This window comes from Salvelinus sp. IW2-2015, linkage group LG36 (assembly GCF_002910315.2).
Source record: "Salvelinus sp. IW2-2015 linkage group LG36, ASM291031v2, whole genome shotgun sequence".
In the NCBI taxonomy this organism is placed as follows: domain Eukaryota; kingdom Metazoa; phylum Chordata; class Actinopteri; order Salmoniformes; family Salmonidae; genus Salvelinus; species Salvelinus sp. IW2-2015.
In genome coordinates this window covers 10,610,775-10,629,568 of record NC_036875.1, presented here as the reverse complement: position 1 = coordinate 10,629,568, position 18,794 = coordinate 10,610,775, and the positions used below count along the sequence as shown (strand labels likewise).

General features: G+C 40.8%; 1 protein-coding gene across 3 annotated transcripts in view; it reads left to right on the top strand.

The window, feature by feature from the left end:
- LOC111959583 (growth factor receptor-bound protein 14) overlaps positions 1-18,794 on the top strand; it is a 57,017-nt gene that overhangs the window by 16,068 nt on the left and 22,155 nt on the right. The gene's annotated exons all lie outside the window — the stretch shown is intronic.

Sequence of the window (18,794 nt, the reverse complement as noted above, 5' to 3'; positions counted from 1 at the left end):
ACTCGCGCGTGTTTGGAGGAAGAAGAAGGATGAGTACAAAACCTCCAAGAACACCATCCCAACTGTGAAGCATGGAGGTGGAAACATCATTCTTCGGGGATGCTTTTCTGCAAAGGGGACAGGACGCTGCACCGTATTGAGGGGAGGATGGATGGGCCATGTATTGCGAGATCTTAGCCAACAACCTCCTTCCCTCAGTAAGAGCATTGATGATGGGTGTGCTGGGTCTTCCCAGCATGACAACGACCCGAAACACACAGCCAGGGAAACTAAGGAGTGGCTCCGTAAGAAGTATCTCAAGGTCCTGGAGTGGGCCTAGCCAGTCTCCAGACCTGAACCCAATAGAAAATCTTTGGAGGGAGCTGAAAGTCCGTATTGCCCAGCGACCAGCCCCGAAACCTGAAGGATCTGGAGAAGGTCTGTATGGAGGAGTGGGCCAAAATCCCTGCTGCAGTGTGTGCAAACCTCGTCAAGAACTACAGGAAACGTATGATCTCTGTAWTTGCAAACAAAGGATTCTGTACCAAATATTAAGTTCTGCTTTTCTGATGKATCAAATACTTATGTCATGCAATAAAATGCTAATTAATTACTTAAAAATCATACAATGTGATTTTTGGGATTTTTGTTTTAGATTCCGTCTCTCACAGTTGAAGTGTACCTATGATAAAAATTACAGACCTCTACATGCTTTGTAAGTAGGAAAACCTGCAAAATCGGCAGTGTATCAAATACTTGTTCTCCCCACTGTATATATATATATTATTTCATTTATTCAGACCCTTTACTCAGTACTTAGTTGAAGCACCTTTGGCAGCGATTACAGCCTCAAGTCTTCTTGGGTATGACCCTACAAGCTTGGCACACCTGTATTTGGGGAGTTTGTCGCATTCTTCTCTGCAGATCCTCTCAAGCTGTGTCAGGTTTGATGGGGAGCATTGCTGAACAAGTATTTTCAGGTCTCACCAGAGATGTTCAAGTCTGGGCTCTGGCTGGGCCACTCAAGGACATTCAGAGACTTGTCCTTCACCCGTCTGAGGTCCTGAGAGCTCTGGAACAGAATTTCATCAATGCTCCGTACAGCGTTCCCTCGATCATGACTAGTCTCCCAATCTCTGCCGTTGGAAAGACCTCCCCACAGTATGATGCTGCCCCCGCCATGCTTCACTTTAGGGATGGTGTCAGGTTTCCTCCAGACGTGACGCTTGGCATTCAGGCAAAAGAGTTCAATTCTGATTTCATCAGACCAGAGAATCTTGTTTCTCATGGTCTGAGAGTCCTTTAGGTGCCTTTTGTCAAACTCCAAGGCTGACATATGCCTTTTACTGAGGAGTGGCTTCTGTCTGGCCACTCTAACATAAAGGCCTGATTGGTGGAGTGCTGCAGAGATGGTTGTCCTTCTGGAAGGTTCTCCCATCTCCACAGATGAACTCTGGACCCATCGGGTTCTTGGTCACCTCCATGACCAAGGCCCTTCTCCCCCGATTGCTCAGTTTGGCTGGGTGGCCAGTTCTAGGAAGAGTCTTGGTGGTTCCAAACTTCTTCCATTTAAGAATGATGGAGGCCACTGTGTTCTTGGGGACCTTCAATGCTGCAGAAATGTTTTGGTACCCTTCCCCAGGTATGTGCCTTGTCCATAGAGCTCTGAGACAGTGTCAATTCCTTCGACCTCATGGTTTGGTTTTTGCTCTGACATGTACTGTCAACTGTGGGACCTTAAATAGACCCGTTTTACCATTATGGGGCATTGTGAGTAGATTGAGGAATGTTTTATTTCCTCCACTTTTTAATAAGGCTGTAACATAACAAAAAGTGGAAAGTCAAGGGGTCTGAATACTTTCCGAATGCACTTTATAATAATTTATCAAGCCTACAAGCAATACAAGACCCTATTATTATGGTGGGAGATTATAATAAGTGTTTTAAATACCTCAATGGACCGTAAAGGAAATCGCACTGCAAACGATCACCCTTATGCACTTAAGGAAATCACGAATATAATGGAACAAGTGGATATATGGAGGCTTAAATATCCTGACCTAGTGAGATATACAGTTGAAGTTTACATACACCTTAGCCAAATACTTTTAAACATTTAAAGTTTTTCACCATTCCTGACATTTAATCAGAATAAGAATTCCCTGTCTAAGGTCAGTTAGGATCACCACTTTATTTTAAGAATGTGAAATGTCAGATTAATAGTAGAGTGATTTATTTCAGCTTTTATTTCTTTCATCACATTCCCAGTGGGTCAGAAGTTTACATACACTAAATTAGTATTTGGTAGCATTTCCTTTAAATTGTTTAACTTGGGTCAAATGTGTTGGGTAGCCTTCCACAAGCTTCCCACAATAAGTTGGGTGAATTCTGGCCCATTCCTCCTGACAGAGCTGGTGTAACTGAATCAGGTTTGTAGGCTTCCTTGCTCGCACACACTTTATCAGTTCTGCCCACAAATTTTCTATAGGCTTKASGTCAGGGCTTTGTGATGGCCACTCCAATACCTTGACTTTGTTGTCCTTAAGCCATTTTGCCACAAATTTGGAAGTATGCTTGGGGTCATTGTCCATTTGGGAGACCCATTTGCGACCAAGCTTTAACTTCCTGACTGGTGTCTTGAGATGTTGCTTCAATACATCCACATAATTTTCCTGCGTCATGATGCCATCTATTTTGTGAAGTGCACCAGTCCCTCCTGCAGCAAAGCACCCCCACAACATGATGCTGCCACCCCCTTGCTTCACGGTTGTGATGGAGTTCTTTGGCTTGCAAGCCTGCCCCTTTTTCCTCCAAACGTAACGATGGGCATTATGGCCAAACAATTGTATTTTTGTTTCATCAGACCAGAGGACATTTCTCCAAAAAGTACGATCTTCGGCCCCATGTGCAGTTGCAAACCGTAGTCTGGCTTTTTTATGGCGATTTTGGAGCAGTGGCTTCTTCCTTGCTGAGCAGCCATTCAGGTTATGTCGATGTAGGACTTGTTTTACTGTGGAWATAGATATTTTTGTACCAGTTTCCTCCAGCATCTTCACAAGGTCCTTTGCTGTTGTTCTGGGATTGATTTTCACTTTTCGCACTAACGTATGTTCATCTCTAGGAGACAGAACGCGTCTCCTTCCTGAGCGGTATGACGGCTGCGAGGCCCCATGGTGTTTACATTTGCGTACTATTATTTGTACAGATGAATGTGGTACCTTCAGGCGTTTGGAAATTTCTCCCAAGGATGAACCAGACTTGTGGAGGTTGAATTTTTTTTCTGAGGTCTTGGCTGATTTCTTTTGATTTTCCCAAAGAGGCCCTGAGTTTGAAGGTAGGCCTTGAAATACATCCACAGGTACATCTCCAATTGACTCAAATGATGTCAATTAGCCTATCAGAAGCTTCTAAAGCCATGACATAACTTTCTGGAATTTTCCAAGCTGTTTAAAGGCACAGACTTCTGACCCACTGGAATTGTGATACAGTGAAATAATCAGTCTGTAAACAATTGTTGGAAAAATGTAATTGTGTCATGCACAAAGTAGATGTCCTAACCGACTTGTCAAAACTATAGTTTAACAAGAAATTTGTGGAGTGGTTGAAAACGAGTTTTAATGACTCAAACCTAAGTGTATGTAAACTTCCGACTTTAACTGTACATGGCGGAGACAAACCAAGCTAGTTGTCTTGACTACTTATGTCATTCTTGCTGGCACTAAAAGTAAAATAAATTGTTGATGGGGACAGAATGCGGTCGGACCATCAAATAATTGGCGTATAAGTTACTCTTACATAATTTCCACGTTGGCGAGGATATTGGAAATTTAATCAAAGCCTATTGGATGACAACTTGTTTTTAACCAGGACAGCAGAATTTATAACTGACAGCAGATCACCTTATTGTATGGGACACTTTTAGATGTGCCTTTAGAGGCCATGCAGTTCAATGCTCATCTTAAAAACAAAAGCGATGTAAGTCAAAATAATTCATATTAAGAAAGGAAATATAGGAGCAGAATCCGTTAGAGGAAAAACAAAGGAGAAACTTTTTCAAGAAAAATCAAGTGTAATGTATTTTAAAAAATAAACCGAAATGGATAGCATATGGGAAAAAATGCACTTTCTTTTAAATGTTATCTTCAACATAGAAATTCTACCAAAAAATAATTTACTGAAACTTGTTACAAATGACGGCGTCACCCATGATTCACCAAACAATATTTTGAACAAGGAAGCAAAGTACTTTAAGCATATGTTTTAGTTTGTCTCCTCCATCTCTACTAACCAAAGTTAATTGTAAGTAAAACTCCAGGGCTGAATGGCATACCAGTGGAGGACTGTTATTAGCATTTTTTTAACCACTCCTATAAAAATGGTAGATTATCACATACTCAACAAGGTCTGATTTCATTAATACTGAAACGGGACCCAAGTGGTAAATATATAGGTCCATTAAAAAAATTGGAGGCCCCTTACACTATGCAAACTGCATAGCGCATAGAATTAAACGGGTATTGTCGGATATTATTCATCCTAATCAGACAGGTTTTTTACATGGATGATACATTGGATCAAATAGAAGACAAGTACTGAAAACAGTATAACACTATGAAAAATCTGGAAAACCAGGGCTGTTTATGATATCTGACTTTTTGAAAAGGCTTTGGATGAAGTACCACTGCAATTTATAAACTCAGCAAAAAAAGAAACGTCCTCAATGTCAACTGCGTTTATTTTCAGCAAACTTAACGTGTAAATATTTGTATGAACATAACCAGATTCAACAACTGAGACAAACTGAACATGTTTCACAGACATGTGACTAACAGAAATTGAATAATGTGTCCCTGAACAAAGGGGGAGTCAAAATCAAAAGTAAGTCAGTATCTGGTGTGGCCACCAGCTGTATTAAGTACTGCAATGCATCTCCTCCTCATGAACTGCAACAGATTTGCCAGTTCTCGCTGTGAGATGTTACCCCACTCTTCCACCAAGGCACCTGCAAGTTCCCGGACATTTCTGGGGGGAATGGCCCTAGCCCTCACCCTCCGATCCAACAGGTCCCAGATGTGCTCAATGGGATTGAGATCCGGGCTCTTCGCAGGCCATGGCAGAACACTGACATTCCTGTCTTGCAGGAAATTACACACAGAACGAGCAGTATGGCTGGTGGCATTGTCATGCTGGAGGGTCATGTCAGGATGAGCCTGCAGGAAGGGTACCGCATGAGGGAGGAGGATGTCTTCCCTGTAACGCACAGCGTTTAGATTGCCTGCAATGACAACAAACTCAGTCCGATGATGCTGTGACACACMGCCCCAGACCATGACGGACCCTCCACCTCCAAATCGATCCCGTTCCAGAGTACAGACCTCTGTGTACCGCTCATTCCTTCGACGATAAACACGAATCCGACCATCACCCCTAGTGAGACAAAACCGCAACTCGTCAGTGAAGAGCACTTTTTGCCAGTCCTGTCTGGTCCAGCGACAGTGGGTTYGTGCCTATAGGCGACGTTGCTGGTGAGGACCTGCCTGACAACAGGCCTACAAGTCCAGTCCAGCCTCTCAGCCTATTGCGGATGGTCTGAGCACTGATGGAGGGATTGTGCATTCCTGGTGTAACTCGGGCAGTTGTTGTTGCCATCCTGTACCTGTCCCGCAGGTGTGATGTTCGGATATACCGATCCTGTGCAGGTGTTACACGTGGTCTGCCACTGCGAGGATGATCAACTGTCCGTCCTGTCTCCCTGTAGCACTGTCTTGGGCGTCTCACAGTACGGACATTGCAATTTATTGCCCTGGCCACATCTGCAGTCCTCATGCCTCCTTGCAGCATGCCTAAGGTACGTTCACGCAGATGAGCAGGGACCCTGGGCATCTTTTTTTATGTGTGTTTTTCAGAGTCATTAGAAAGGCCTCTTTAGTGTCCTAAGTTTTCATAACTGTGACCTTAATTGCCTACCGTCTGTAAGCTGTTAGTGTCTTAATGACCGTTCCACAGGTGCATGTTCATTAATTGTTTTATGGTTCACTGAACAAGCATGGGAAACAGTGTTTAAACCCTATACAATGAAGATCTGTATAGTTATTTGGATTTTTACGAATTATCTTTGAAAGACAGGGTCCTGAAAAAGGGATTTTTTTCTTCTGAGTTTACAATATTCTTGCAACCGGTAGGATGTTACAGTACGAGTCAAAAGTTTGGACACAACTACTCATTCAAGGGTTTTTCTGTATTTGTACTATTTTCTACATTGTAGAATAATAGTGACGACGTCAAAACGATGAAATAACAAATGGAACCATGTAGAAACCAAAAAATTGTTAAACAAATCAAAATATGAGGTTCTTCAAAGTAGCTACCTTTTGCCTTGATGACAACTTTGCACACTCTTGACATTTTCTCAACCAGCTTCACCTGGAATGCTTTTCCAATAGTCTTTAAGGAGTTCCCACATATGCTGAGCACTTGTTGGCTGCTATTTTTTCACTCTGCAGTCCAACTAATCCCAAACCATCTTAATTGGGTTGAGGTTGGGTGATTGTGCAGGCCAGGAAATCTGATGCAGCACTCATCACTCTCCTTCTTGGTCAAATAGCCCTTATACAGCCTGGAGGTGTGTTAGGTCATTGTCCTGTTGAAAAACGAATGACAGTCCCACTAAGCACAAACCAGACGGGATGGCGTATCGCTGCAGAATGCTGTGGTAACCATGCTGATTAAGTGTGCCTTGAATTCGAAATAAATTAGACCAAGACACCAGCGAAGCCGCATCCACACAGTCTCACCACCACCTCCATGCTTCACGGTGGGAACCACCCCTGCGGAGATTATCCGTTCACCTACTCTGTGTCTCACAAAGACAGCGGTTGGATCCCCACATTTTTGTGGGGACTCATCAGACCAAAGGACAGATTTCCACCGGTATAATGTCCATTGCTTGTGTTTCTTGGCCCAAGTCTCTTCTTATTATTGGTATCCTTTAGTAGTGGTTTCTTTGCAGCAATTTGACCATGAAGGCCTGATTCACGCAGTCTCCTCTGAACAGTTGATGTTGAGATGTGTCTGTTACTTGAACTCTAAAGCATTTATTTGGGCTGCAATTTAAGGTGCAGTTAACTCTACCTCTGTTGCAGAGGTAATTTACCTTTCCTGTGGCGGTCCTCCTGAGAGCCAGTTTCATCATAGCGCTTGATGGTTTTTGCGACTGCACTTGAAGAAACTTTCAAAGTGCTTGAAATGTTTTGGATTGACTGACCTTCATGTCTTAAAGTAATGATGGACTGTCGTTTCTCTTTGCTTATTTGAGCTGTTCTTGCCATAATATGGACTTGGACTTTTACCAAATAGGGCTATCTTCTTTATACCAACCCTACCTTGTCACAACACAACTGATTGGCTCAAACGCATTAAGGAAAGAAATTCCACAAATTAACTTTAACAATGCACACCTGTTAATTGAAATGCATTCCAGGTGACTACTGTACCTCATGAAGCTGTTTGAGAGAATGCCAAGAGTGTGCAAAGCTTTCATCAAGGCGAAGGGTGGCTACTTTGAAGAATTTCAAATATAACACTTTTTTTGGTTACATGATTCCATATGTGTTATTTCATAGTTTTGTTCTATTCACTATTATTCTAATTATAGAAAATAGTAAAAATATAGAGAATCTCGAATGAGTAGGTGTGTCCAAACTTTTGACTGGTACTGTGCATATTTCCCCCAAAAATTTGGGTGATTGGAAATGATGCAGGCAATTGCTTTGATGGAAGCCACCACCCCCCTCCAAAAATATTATTATTATTTCCTTAAATATTTCAAAAAATCTCTACACTGCCAAGGGGAATGGCCTCTGAAATCCAGCTTCCCCGATTGGCCGACCATGCCCCGCCCTTTTTTGATCCAKAAAAAAAACATGCAAATATTTTTAACCAAAGTGGGGGAATAGGGTTTTGAAATTATTGAAATATGATCTTTCTTAGTGACAGTACAAAATTTGCACCACTTCATTTAAATGACAGAGCATTTTCTGCCCAGCGTCCTCTGAGTGACGGAGATTCCATTCAAATGCCTGCTGACTTGTAATAACTTCAGCTTTAAGCATAAGGTTATTTCTTATTTCGCTCCCTACGCAAATGATGTGTCAGATTTCACATACTGCATCTCTGATGAGAGCAGAGAATGGCGTGCGAAGTGGGACAACCAGACCTGTCACGGAGTGCACAGCGATTGCTGTTTCGCCGTTCAGAGTGCTCTGTACACACATTCAATTCAGATTATTATTTTTTTAATTCAGCTTGCACTGCGGCAAAAAATACAACATGGTCACACAACTGTTTTTGCAGTTCGTGATCTACAGAAATTAATTTGGAATTAGTGAAGTAAAACCAAAACAAATCWAATTTTTGATTTGAATCAAAACATCTTCCTTTTCTCATCGCAGGTCAGGTGCAATGCTGTTTTTGTACTGCTCAGATTTAATTTGAGCCAATGTTTAATTTGTGATGTATGATATATACGAGTTTACATTTGCTAAAATGGGAGCAGCTAAAAATGATGTTTGTGCTTCAAGAAACGACTGAACGTCAGAATGAAAAGTTTTGATATATATATTATCCCAGAGACTGTCAAGTCAGGCTGGCTGTGGCTTGTTCATTGACCACATCACCCATTCCCTGGAGGTGATTGGCTCCCTGCAGGTCTTAATTACACTCACACTAGGCATCTCTGGCTGGGGGAGGGGATGAGGCGAAGGGGGGGTTAGCCCAACTCAGACCTCTTACTCATGGTAAAGCCTGAAATTTCAGCGCTAACCGAAGAATATCAGCAGCGTTAAACCTTGCTCCTCAGCTTTGAACGAGATGCTTTCAGCATATATATACTATTCTCCAGTTTGTTCCGGTGCCCACCATTGTGCGATTTTTAGAATACGTTGTGATTGTTTGTTCTCCTGTAGATGCCTGTAGTGCTTGATTATCTTCCCCAAATAAACTAAGCTGTCACTCTTCGCTTGATATGGCAGTCTCAAATGCGCCCTTTATACCCGATCCCCTTTCCACTTGACCCAGGATTCACACTGGGAAATCAGATAGTGATTGCAATTCTCTAATGCACCCCTGGCTCTATTGTTTATGAAAGTCCAGGGGATTAGCATGGATTTGTCATTCTCTTTTGATTTTCGAGAGTAAAATTTTTCTATTTCTCAGCAGTGTAGGATGACACCTTGGTGACCTCAGGCTTGAACAGTGTGGCTCCTTGTTAGCCTGTCTCAATGTGCTCCTTATGTAACGCCGTGATGAGGGGTGCATTCGCACCTGATTAGGCTGACAGGCTTTCACTCAGCCTTTTGAGCTTTGCCATTGTCAAGACAAAGGGACTATGTCAGACTGCCCAGCTGTTTATGTGTCACAATCCCCCAGTCGCAGGGTCACGACCCATCTTCACAAGCACTTGAGAAACCGGTGACATCACTGCCCTAGCCTCCCTATCCCCATAAATGGGTGTGCCAAGTCTGTCTTTTGAATCCCCCAGTCGGTCTTTGAGGGTAGTCTGTTTCTAGGCAAAACTGCTTACTCTCAACATGTAAAGCTGCAGAATTAGTGTCTATATGTCATCAGATTTCATGATAAAGTAATGGGAACGCTTTACTTGTGTTTGAAACACTTTGTCCCACAAAAAGGTAGTGGTAGTGTTAAATGATAAAAGATATAGGGACAGGGCTAGAGTTAGTAGTGGTGGTGTCTGCCTTGGTGCTAGTTGCCGTGGCAATTGGAGCAGCCAGTGTGCTTGTGCATGATTGGCCAGGTTTTGGTTTACTGTGGTTGGCCTGAATGCCTGTTCGGAATTATTTCCGAGGCCCTTTGCTTGACATGCCTTTGTTTTACATGGGCTTTAAAAGCTATTCCAGTCGTGAGAAAGCAGTTTGCCTGAGCCCCTGTCAACTGTGCGTTTTCATAAGAAAGTCTATTGTGTATATCATTTGCCCTTGTCCATATCATTTTTGCTTCTCTGTCATATGTTTTATTGCGAGGAACCAGTTTGGCCACGCATTGTTTGAGTTCTACCATCGTTGTCAACATTCAATATTAAATGTTCAACTGTTCAATATTAAAATGTTCTTCAAGCGAAATCATTAATATTGTATGAAGTATTATTTAGATGGGGAATGCCTGTGGGCGTTTAAATTGTTAGTTGTGTTTGTGTAGGGTAGACACTTTAATCACTGATTTATTACAATCGAACACAGTATTTGATGTTTGGATAAGTTACATACTGTGTAGTGACTGACAGTATATATGTTTAATCACAATTGTTCAATTATCATTTTCACCTTATGTGTGGGGTATTAACTCTGTGCATAGAATGTGCAAAATGTTGTCACTAAGAAAGACATAGGGGACATGGGCCAATGGCAGCCAGTGATTATGATGCCAGATGGGGTGATAAGGGGATTAAGTGAATCACGATCTGTCCTATACTACTTCTGCTCCCTCAGCCATATCACAGGCACTTCTGTGACTACCTTGTGAAATAGAATACTTATGCACTTTGGATCATAACTTCAGTCAGATCCCATTGGCAATGCCAGGGGACATGGCTCCTACCATGTCTTTGCAGCACCAATGGCCCTCTAATCCGTTCAAGGCTTTGCAAGGTACTGTAGGCGCTATGGTTGTTTGTGTGSTAGGGAACGAGGTTGTGATGAAACTCTACGTAAACCAAATTGTCCCATGACAGCTACTTGCAGGCCTGTCATGTGTTGTGATATTTTTTTGTGACACCTTATTTGTGAGATTGGTGGTTACGTTGCAATCAAATTGTTCAATTGCATAACAATCATAATAACATGCATATCATTCTTATAGCCAATAGAAAGTGCATAATAGTGATTTCAGTCATTCTCAGAGGCGACTTAGATTTCACACAATAACGGGCACCATAGAATCTTAGTTAGGTTGATGTCCTCATGTATTCTGAGTCTTTTTAGATGTACAAAACAGGTAGAGTGGAAGGACTGGACACTGCTTGGCCTGTCATCAGACACACACACACACACACACACAGACGCAGACAGACCGAGACCCTGCTTACAGACTTTTTTTTATATATGCAGTTGAAGTCGGAAGTTTACATGCACTTAGGTTGGAGTCATTAAAACTCGTTTTTCAACCACTCCACAAATGTCTTGTTAACAAACTATCGTTTTGGCAAGTCGGTTAAGACATCTACTTTGTGCATGACACCAATACATTTTTCTAACAATTGTTTACAGATGGATTATTTCACTTATAATTCACTATATCACAATTCCAGTGGGTCAGAAGTTTACATGGACTAAGTTGACTGCCTTTAAACAGCTTGAAAAATTCCAGAAAATTATGGCATGGCTTTAGAAGCTTCTGATAGGCTAATTGACATCATTTGAGTCAATTGGAGGTGTACCTATGGCTGTATTTCAAGGCCTASCTTCAAACTCGGAGCCTCTTTGCTTGACATCATGGGAAAATCAAAAGAAATCAGCCAAGACCTCAGAWTTTTTTTTGTAGACCTCCACAAGTCTGGTTCATCCTTGSGAGCAATTTCCAAACGCCCGAAGGTACCACGTTCATCTGTACAAACAATAGTACGCAAGTATAAAAACCATGGGACCACGCAGCCGTCATACCGCTCAGGAAGGAGACGCGTTCTGTCTCCTAGAGATGAACATACTTTAGTGCGAAAAGTGCAAATCAACCCCAGAACAACAGCAAAGGACCTTGTGAAGRTGATGGAGGAAACCGGTACAAAAGTGTCCTATATCCACAGTAAAACGAGTCCTATATCGACATAACCTGAATGGCCGCTCAGCAAGGAAGAAGCCACTGCTCCAAAACCGCCATAAAAAAGCCAGACTACGGTTTGCAACTGCACATAGGGACAAAGATCAGAGGACATTTCTCCAAAAAGTACAATCTGATGAAACAACAATAGAATTGTTTGTCCATAATGCCCATCGTTATGATTGGAGGAAAAATGGGGAGGCTTGCAAGCCAAAGAACACCATCCCAACCGTGAAGCACGGGGATGGCAGCATCATGTTGTGGGGGTGCTTTGCTGCAGGAGGGACTGGTGCTCTTCACAAAATAGATGGCTTCATGAGAAAGGAAAATTATGTGGATATATTGAAACAACATCTCAAGACATCAGTCAAGAAGTTAAAGCTTGGTTGCAAATGGGTCTTCCAAATGGACAATGACCCCAAGCATACTTCCAAAGTTGTGGCWAAATGGCTTAAGGACAACAAAGTCAAGGTATTGGAGTGGCCATCACAAAGCCCTGACCTAAAGCCTATAGAATATTTGTGGGCAGAACTGAAAAAAGTGTGTGCGAGCAAGGAGGCAAACAAACCTGATTCAGTTACACCAGCTCTGTCAGGAGGAATGGGCCAACATTCACCCAATTTATTGTGGGAAGCTTGTGGAAGGCTACCCAACACATTTGACCCAAGTTAAACAATTTAAARACGATGCTACCAAATACTAATTGAGTGTATGTAAACTTCTGACCCACTGGGAATGTGATGAAAGTAATTAAAGCTGAAATAAATCATTCTCTCTATTATTCTGGGAATTTCTACTTGGATTAAATGTCAGGAATTGTGAAACTGAGTTTTTAAATGTATTTGGCTGTGTATGGAAACTTCCGACTTCAACTGTATATTTGTAACTACTGGAGGTCGACGGATTATGATTTTTCAACGCCAATACCAGTTCAGAGGACCAAAAAAAGCACTTATTTTTTTCATTTAAATTTTTATATATGTATTTGTAATAATGACAATTACAACAATACTCAATGAACACTTTTTTATTTTAACTTAATATAATAGATAAATTAAATCAATTTAGTCTCAAATAATAATGAAACATGTTTAAATAATGCAAAAACACGGTGTTGGAGAAGAAAGTAAAAGTGCAATATGTGCCATGTAAAAAAGCTAACGTTTTAAGTTCCTTGCTCAGAACACGAGAACATATGATAGCTGGTGGTTCAGCATTCCCAGTTCTTCAATATTCCCAGTTAAGAAGTTTTAGGTTGTAGTTWTTATAGGAATTATGACGCATCGACTATTTCTCTCTSTACCATTTTGTATTTCATATTCCTTTGACTATTGGATGTTCTTATAGGCACTTTAGTATTACCAGCCTAATCTCGGGAGTTGATAGGCTTGAAGTCATAAACAGCACTGTGTTTCAAGCATTGCTAAGAGCTGCTGGCATATGCAGTAAAGTGCTGTTAGAATGAATGCTTATGAACCTGCTGCTGCCTACCACTGCTCAGTCAGACTGTTCTATCAAATCATAGACTTAATTATAATATAATAAACACAGAAATACAAGTGTTTGGTCATTAATATTGTCAAATCCGGAAACTATCATTTCGAAAACAAAACGTTTGTTTCAGTGAAATACGGAACCGTTCCGWATTTTATCGAATGGGTGCAACCCTAAGTCTAAATATTGCTGTTACATTGCACAACCCTCAATGTTATGTCATAATTATGTAAAATTATGGCAAATTAGTTCGCAACGAGCCAGGCGGCCCAAACTGTTGCATATACCTTGACCCTGCTTGCATTGAACGCAAGAGAAGTGACACAATTTCCTTAGTTAATATTTCCTGCTAACATTTAATTTCTTTTAACTAAATATGCAGGTTTAAAAATATATACTTCTGTGTATTGATTTTAAGAAAGGCATTGATGTTTATGGTTAGGTAYATTTGTGMAAAGATTGCTTTTTTCGGCAACGTGCTTTTGTTAAATCATCACCCGTTTGGCGAAGTTGAAGTAGGCTGTGATTTGATGATAAATTAACAGGCCCCACATTGATTATATGCAACGCAGGACAAGCTAATGAACCTAGTAATATCATCAACCATGTGTAGTTAACCCTTTCGCACGTACCATCACACGGGTGTGATCGTTCTACAGTGGTCCCTGACGTGTACGATCACACCCGTGTGATTAGAACGCTTATTTAGAACACTTATTTAGAACGGMCAGTTTYGAATTACGCATCAATCAACATTTGAACAGGYCAACTTTTTTTTCCCAGAAACTATTTATACAAACAGTCCTTACAAAGTTATGTCCAGAATGTGAGCAGTTTATTTTTGGATGCAATGTTCAGATATTCKCTTGAAGTATCTATAGCATAACACAATCATCCAAACCGGAAAAATGTAGGCTACATTTGTCCTAGCGCTGAGGAAAGATTGACGCAACACATGCTGTCATTTTTTAACTCTCGGCTGACAAACTACTATGAATTAGCTAATAGCAATTACTATTTATAATTAATCACGGGTAAGCAAAATAATTGAGTAAAACACTTTCTAGAAATCGAAAGTAATCTGAATATAAGTTTCAGTGCGCCGCCATGCTTTTTTTCTTCACAGAAACCAAAGATAATAAGAGAAGACAAGATGAGTTTGGTCTGTCTGCATGTTGAAGGGGTGTKTCGTCTACCATTGTTCACATCCCACCGTTCTCAAAATGAGAACTCTTTTGAGCACGATTGTATATAACACCATAAAGGTTATGTAATGAGTAACATTACCTCGCGTGTCAACGGTTATAAGGAATATACACATTTATTATGCCATACACACAGTGAGCTACAGTAGAAATGTTATAACACGACATACAGAAACTATTATAACGTAATAAGGCACTTTGATAGAAACGCAGTCTGGATTTGAACCTGGGTGTCTGTAGTGACGCATTGTTTTCCAGAGCTAATAGAGGAATGTAGCTAGCTACCTAAGCATCGAGTATAACACCATAAAGGTTATGAAATGAGTAACGTTACCTCACGTGTCCGCGGTTATAAGAAATATACACAAATATTATGCTACAGGAGAAACGACGACACGACATGCAGAAACTATTATAACGTAATAATGCACTTACTTTGATAGAAATGCACACATTTCCAAAGTTATTATTGGTAAMGAAAACAACTATGACTGCGATGCAGGCAACAGATGGAAAATGTGAACGTGTGGTGGTAAGCCTGCCACGTAGTKTCCCATTATTTTTATATTATGACATTTACCAGTAATCCCCAGTCACATGTTTGTTTACAAGCAAACAACGAGGAGAGACCGGAGTCTTGTGAGTCACTCACTGTTTTGTAGCACACGCCAGGRTGATCTAGTGATGGTATGGAATTTAGCTAGATCTCTAATACCTATTCAGTTTGTTTTGTACACTGCTGCTACTCGCTGTTTTATTATCTATGCTTAGTCACTTCACCCCTACCTACATGTACAAATKACCTCTAACCTGTACCCCCGCACACTGACTCGGTACCGGTACCTCCTGTATATAGMCTCGTTATTGTGTTACTTTTTAATAATTTTTTACTTTAGTTTATTCAGTAAATATTTTCTCAACTCTTCTTGAACTGCGCTGTTGGTTAAGGGCTTGTAAGTAAGCATTTCACGGTAAGGTCTACACTTGTTGTATTCGGYACATGTGACAAAGTCTGACTTTTGATTTAATAACTGTTCAGTTAACTGTCTAAAATGTGCTAAATGATCTGTAGTTGTGCTTTTGGTGATGTCTTTTTGATTGAGGAATTGAGAACTGAGATATGTGGTTGTCCCATCTAGCTATCTTAAGATGAATGGTACTAACTGTAAGTCGCTCTGGATAAGTCTCTGCTAAATGACTCAAATGTAAGTGGTTAGCTTCTTGCAATCAAGCCCCTCTTGGTAACAACAGAGGATCCCCTCCTGGATCAAGAGCCTTGCTGTCTAATATTGGTTTTGTGTGTGCAGAAAACTGCGAGGAGAATTTGAGTTACTTGTATAACTTTATGAGCTGGGATGTCTGTCCTGCAAATAGTTTTGAAAWTRGCTCCCCTTGTGTTCAGTGCCAGTATTACTGAATATCCTGGGATGGCACAAGGTTGGTATGACAATCTGGGTACCGACAAAGCCTAGTGTATACATGTCTAGGTGGACGATTTATACTCTTATGATGTTAGGCCCGGCACAGTCAAGTCAAGCACCAGTGAAGGAGGATATGAGAATGGAAATGGGAATTGCTTTTATGTAATAAAATAATATTAACCAGTGGTGTAAAGTAACTAATTAAAAAATACTTTGATGTATTACTTAAGTAGTTTTTTGGGGGTATCTGTACTTTATTATATATAATTTAGAAAAATTGTACTTCCTCCACTACAATCCTAAAGAACATATGTATGTTTTACTTCTGTACATTTTCCTTTTAAGTACTTGTTACATTTTGAATACTCAGGCCGGACAGCTATATAGTCTAATTCACGCACCTATCAATATAACGTGTTGTCATCCCTAAWTGTCTGAGTGTTGGAGTGTGCCCCTGGATGTTTAAAAACATAAATAAAAATTGTGCCGTCTGATTTGTTTAAGGAATTTGATGTATAGCATTTACTTTTTTACTTTTACTCATGTATGACAAATCAGTTATTTTTTGACCACTTAAGGCGCTTCAGAGAAACGGATAGTAATTTGTGTGCATAGAATGGAGTCATGAGTGCATTTCCTTCACAAACGGGCTCATTCTGTTCAGAACAACCCACGGTATGAYGCCATGTCGTCCTTSTAACTGTACATCAAACATGGCGATCATAAACTTTTGTTAATGTAAATTACATGAATATTATAATATKGAAATGTGAAGCGCATATTTGGACTCACGGGTGTGTGGTTTGCTTATATGACATCAAAGCTCTATTTATTATAATCCTCAACGTCTCAGCTTTCAAAATATATCGCCTACCATTGATATACAGCTTTCCCCACACACAAACAAAACATTTTTAAAAGTARCCCAATCAGCGGGAGGGATGGGGCGCATCTTCTCCTTGTGCTTGGTGCTCACATTTAGAACTGCTGTCAGTTGAATCCCATACAGCGCTGTAAAGTGGAGAACCTGAGCTCTGACATCATGTATAGTATGTTACTGTACAGCCACTGCCGTTTATCAGTGTCCAAATCTGCCATTTTTAACCCGTATACGGGTACGCGTGTAAAGGTCTACGAGCACATAATACACTTGTGATATGGATTGAGAATATCTATTTGAATGTACTGTACAGTGTACTGAAGGTACAGTTGAAAGAAAGRAGTACAATGATAGCTGTGTTTCTACTCCCAGACCTCTCAACAAAGGCATTCATGCATAATTGTAGACCTGCATTTGCCAGAGTTTGTTTTATTTGCAGGCATGTGGGGTCAGAAACAGTTCCTCCTGCCCTGCTGTGTGTGATCCCTGCTCTGACGGGGCCTGTGAAAGGGTCTTGTTTGAATCGAGCCCTGGTCAAGGACAGAGTGTCTGGAGCAGGCTTTGTTATGAGAGTTGCGGAGACTCCGTTATCAATTTGGCTCCATTAATACAAATTCATTTTTGCACTCCGATAACTAGCAGCGTCTGCTTGTCTGTGCGATTCACAACATGTTGTGCTGCGATTCCAGATAAACTGTAAGCTTGGGATGGACTCCTCCTCCGTTCTCATGAGGGAAGCTGTATGACAGTCACCGCTATGCTGCCTGCAAACGCCCCCCCCCCCCCCGGTCTGGTCTGGGAGGGAAGGGAAAAAAGAGTATCAGGAGAGAGGAATCCTCCCACTGCTACAATGTGTCCAGATTTAGTCTAAACTACAGTACATGGTCTGATTCTGACCTGTATACTGTGTTAGTACATTTCATGCACTTTTAATGACATATTAATGTACGTTCAGCCGGATAATGTGTTTTCTTGCTGAATTCATTCAAATGCGTACCGTTATCTGCCCATAGAATGTTGTTGATTAAATCATTTATCGGCCCTTCTGTAAAATAATACTACTAAAAAAAAAAATTCTGGTCTCGTTGTTTCTCATAATAAAGTCAGTGTAGTATTTTCTCAGCTGAAGTTGCSTCCTCTGCTTGACATTTTAAGATTAATAGGAGAGCTTTGGCTCAAATGTTGAGCTTTGCCCTGCACTTGGAAAGACAGAAATATGTAGCAGAGCGGAATTGGCCTGGTCATGGTGTGTATCTAGCAATGCATTTCTGGTCCCTTTTCAACTGTGACCCATTCTAGGGCATAGCTAATTGCATAACTGCGTTTTATGAAAAGAGATCTAGCACTCYTGGATGTTTCTAGTTTCCTGTGTCCAAGGACATGTTTCTGCTGTCCTTTTTAATAAAACATAAGAAACACTTGTGCTCTCCAACAAAAACACCACTATTCTCATTATCAAATTCCCTTTTTTTTTTTTAAATCTCTTCCTTGAACCTTTTATCCAAGTTGAAGCTTATCAGCAGGAACATTTGGCAGAATAGCCAAGGGAGATAATATAATTGTTTAGCGTTGTCAGAATTAAAATCGAGGTTTTGTCAGGGCCAAATCCTCTTTTACCATTGACAAAAATGTATTGAGTACATCTTTATTTGATGTGTAACTCGTCCTTATCAGACCATTGAGTGACTTTCACTATTACATCATTAACTCTAATGCATACTGTGTGAGGCTGCTCGTTTCCGAGACTTGTTTATCCTTACAGTAAAACAGATGTAGATGATGAATTGTGGCAATTGTCGCTGTGGGAACAACTTGGCGCAGAGCTATTTTGAAGCCCCCAATTTATACAGTCTCCCAACCTCCTCCCGTCCCCCATTCCTCTTTGCCAACCACATCTTTTCCTTTATGTAGTGTCGTATAGATATGAAATCAGCAATGCACTATTGTCCATTGCCTATACCTGTACTTGACTTACATGCTTTTTACGAT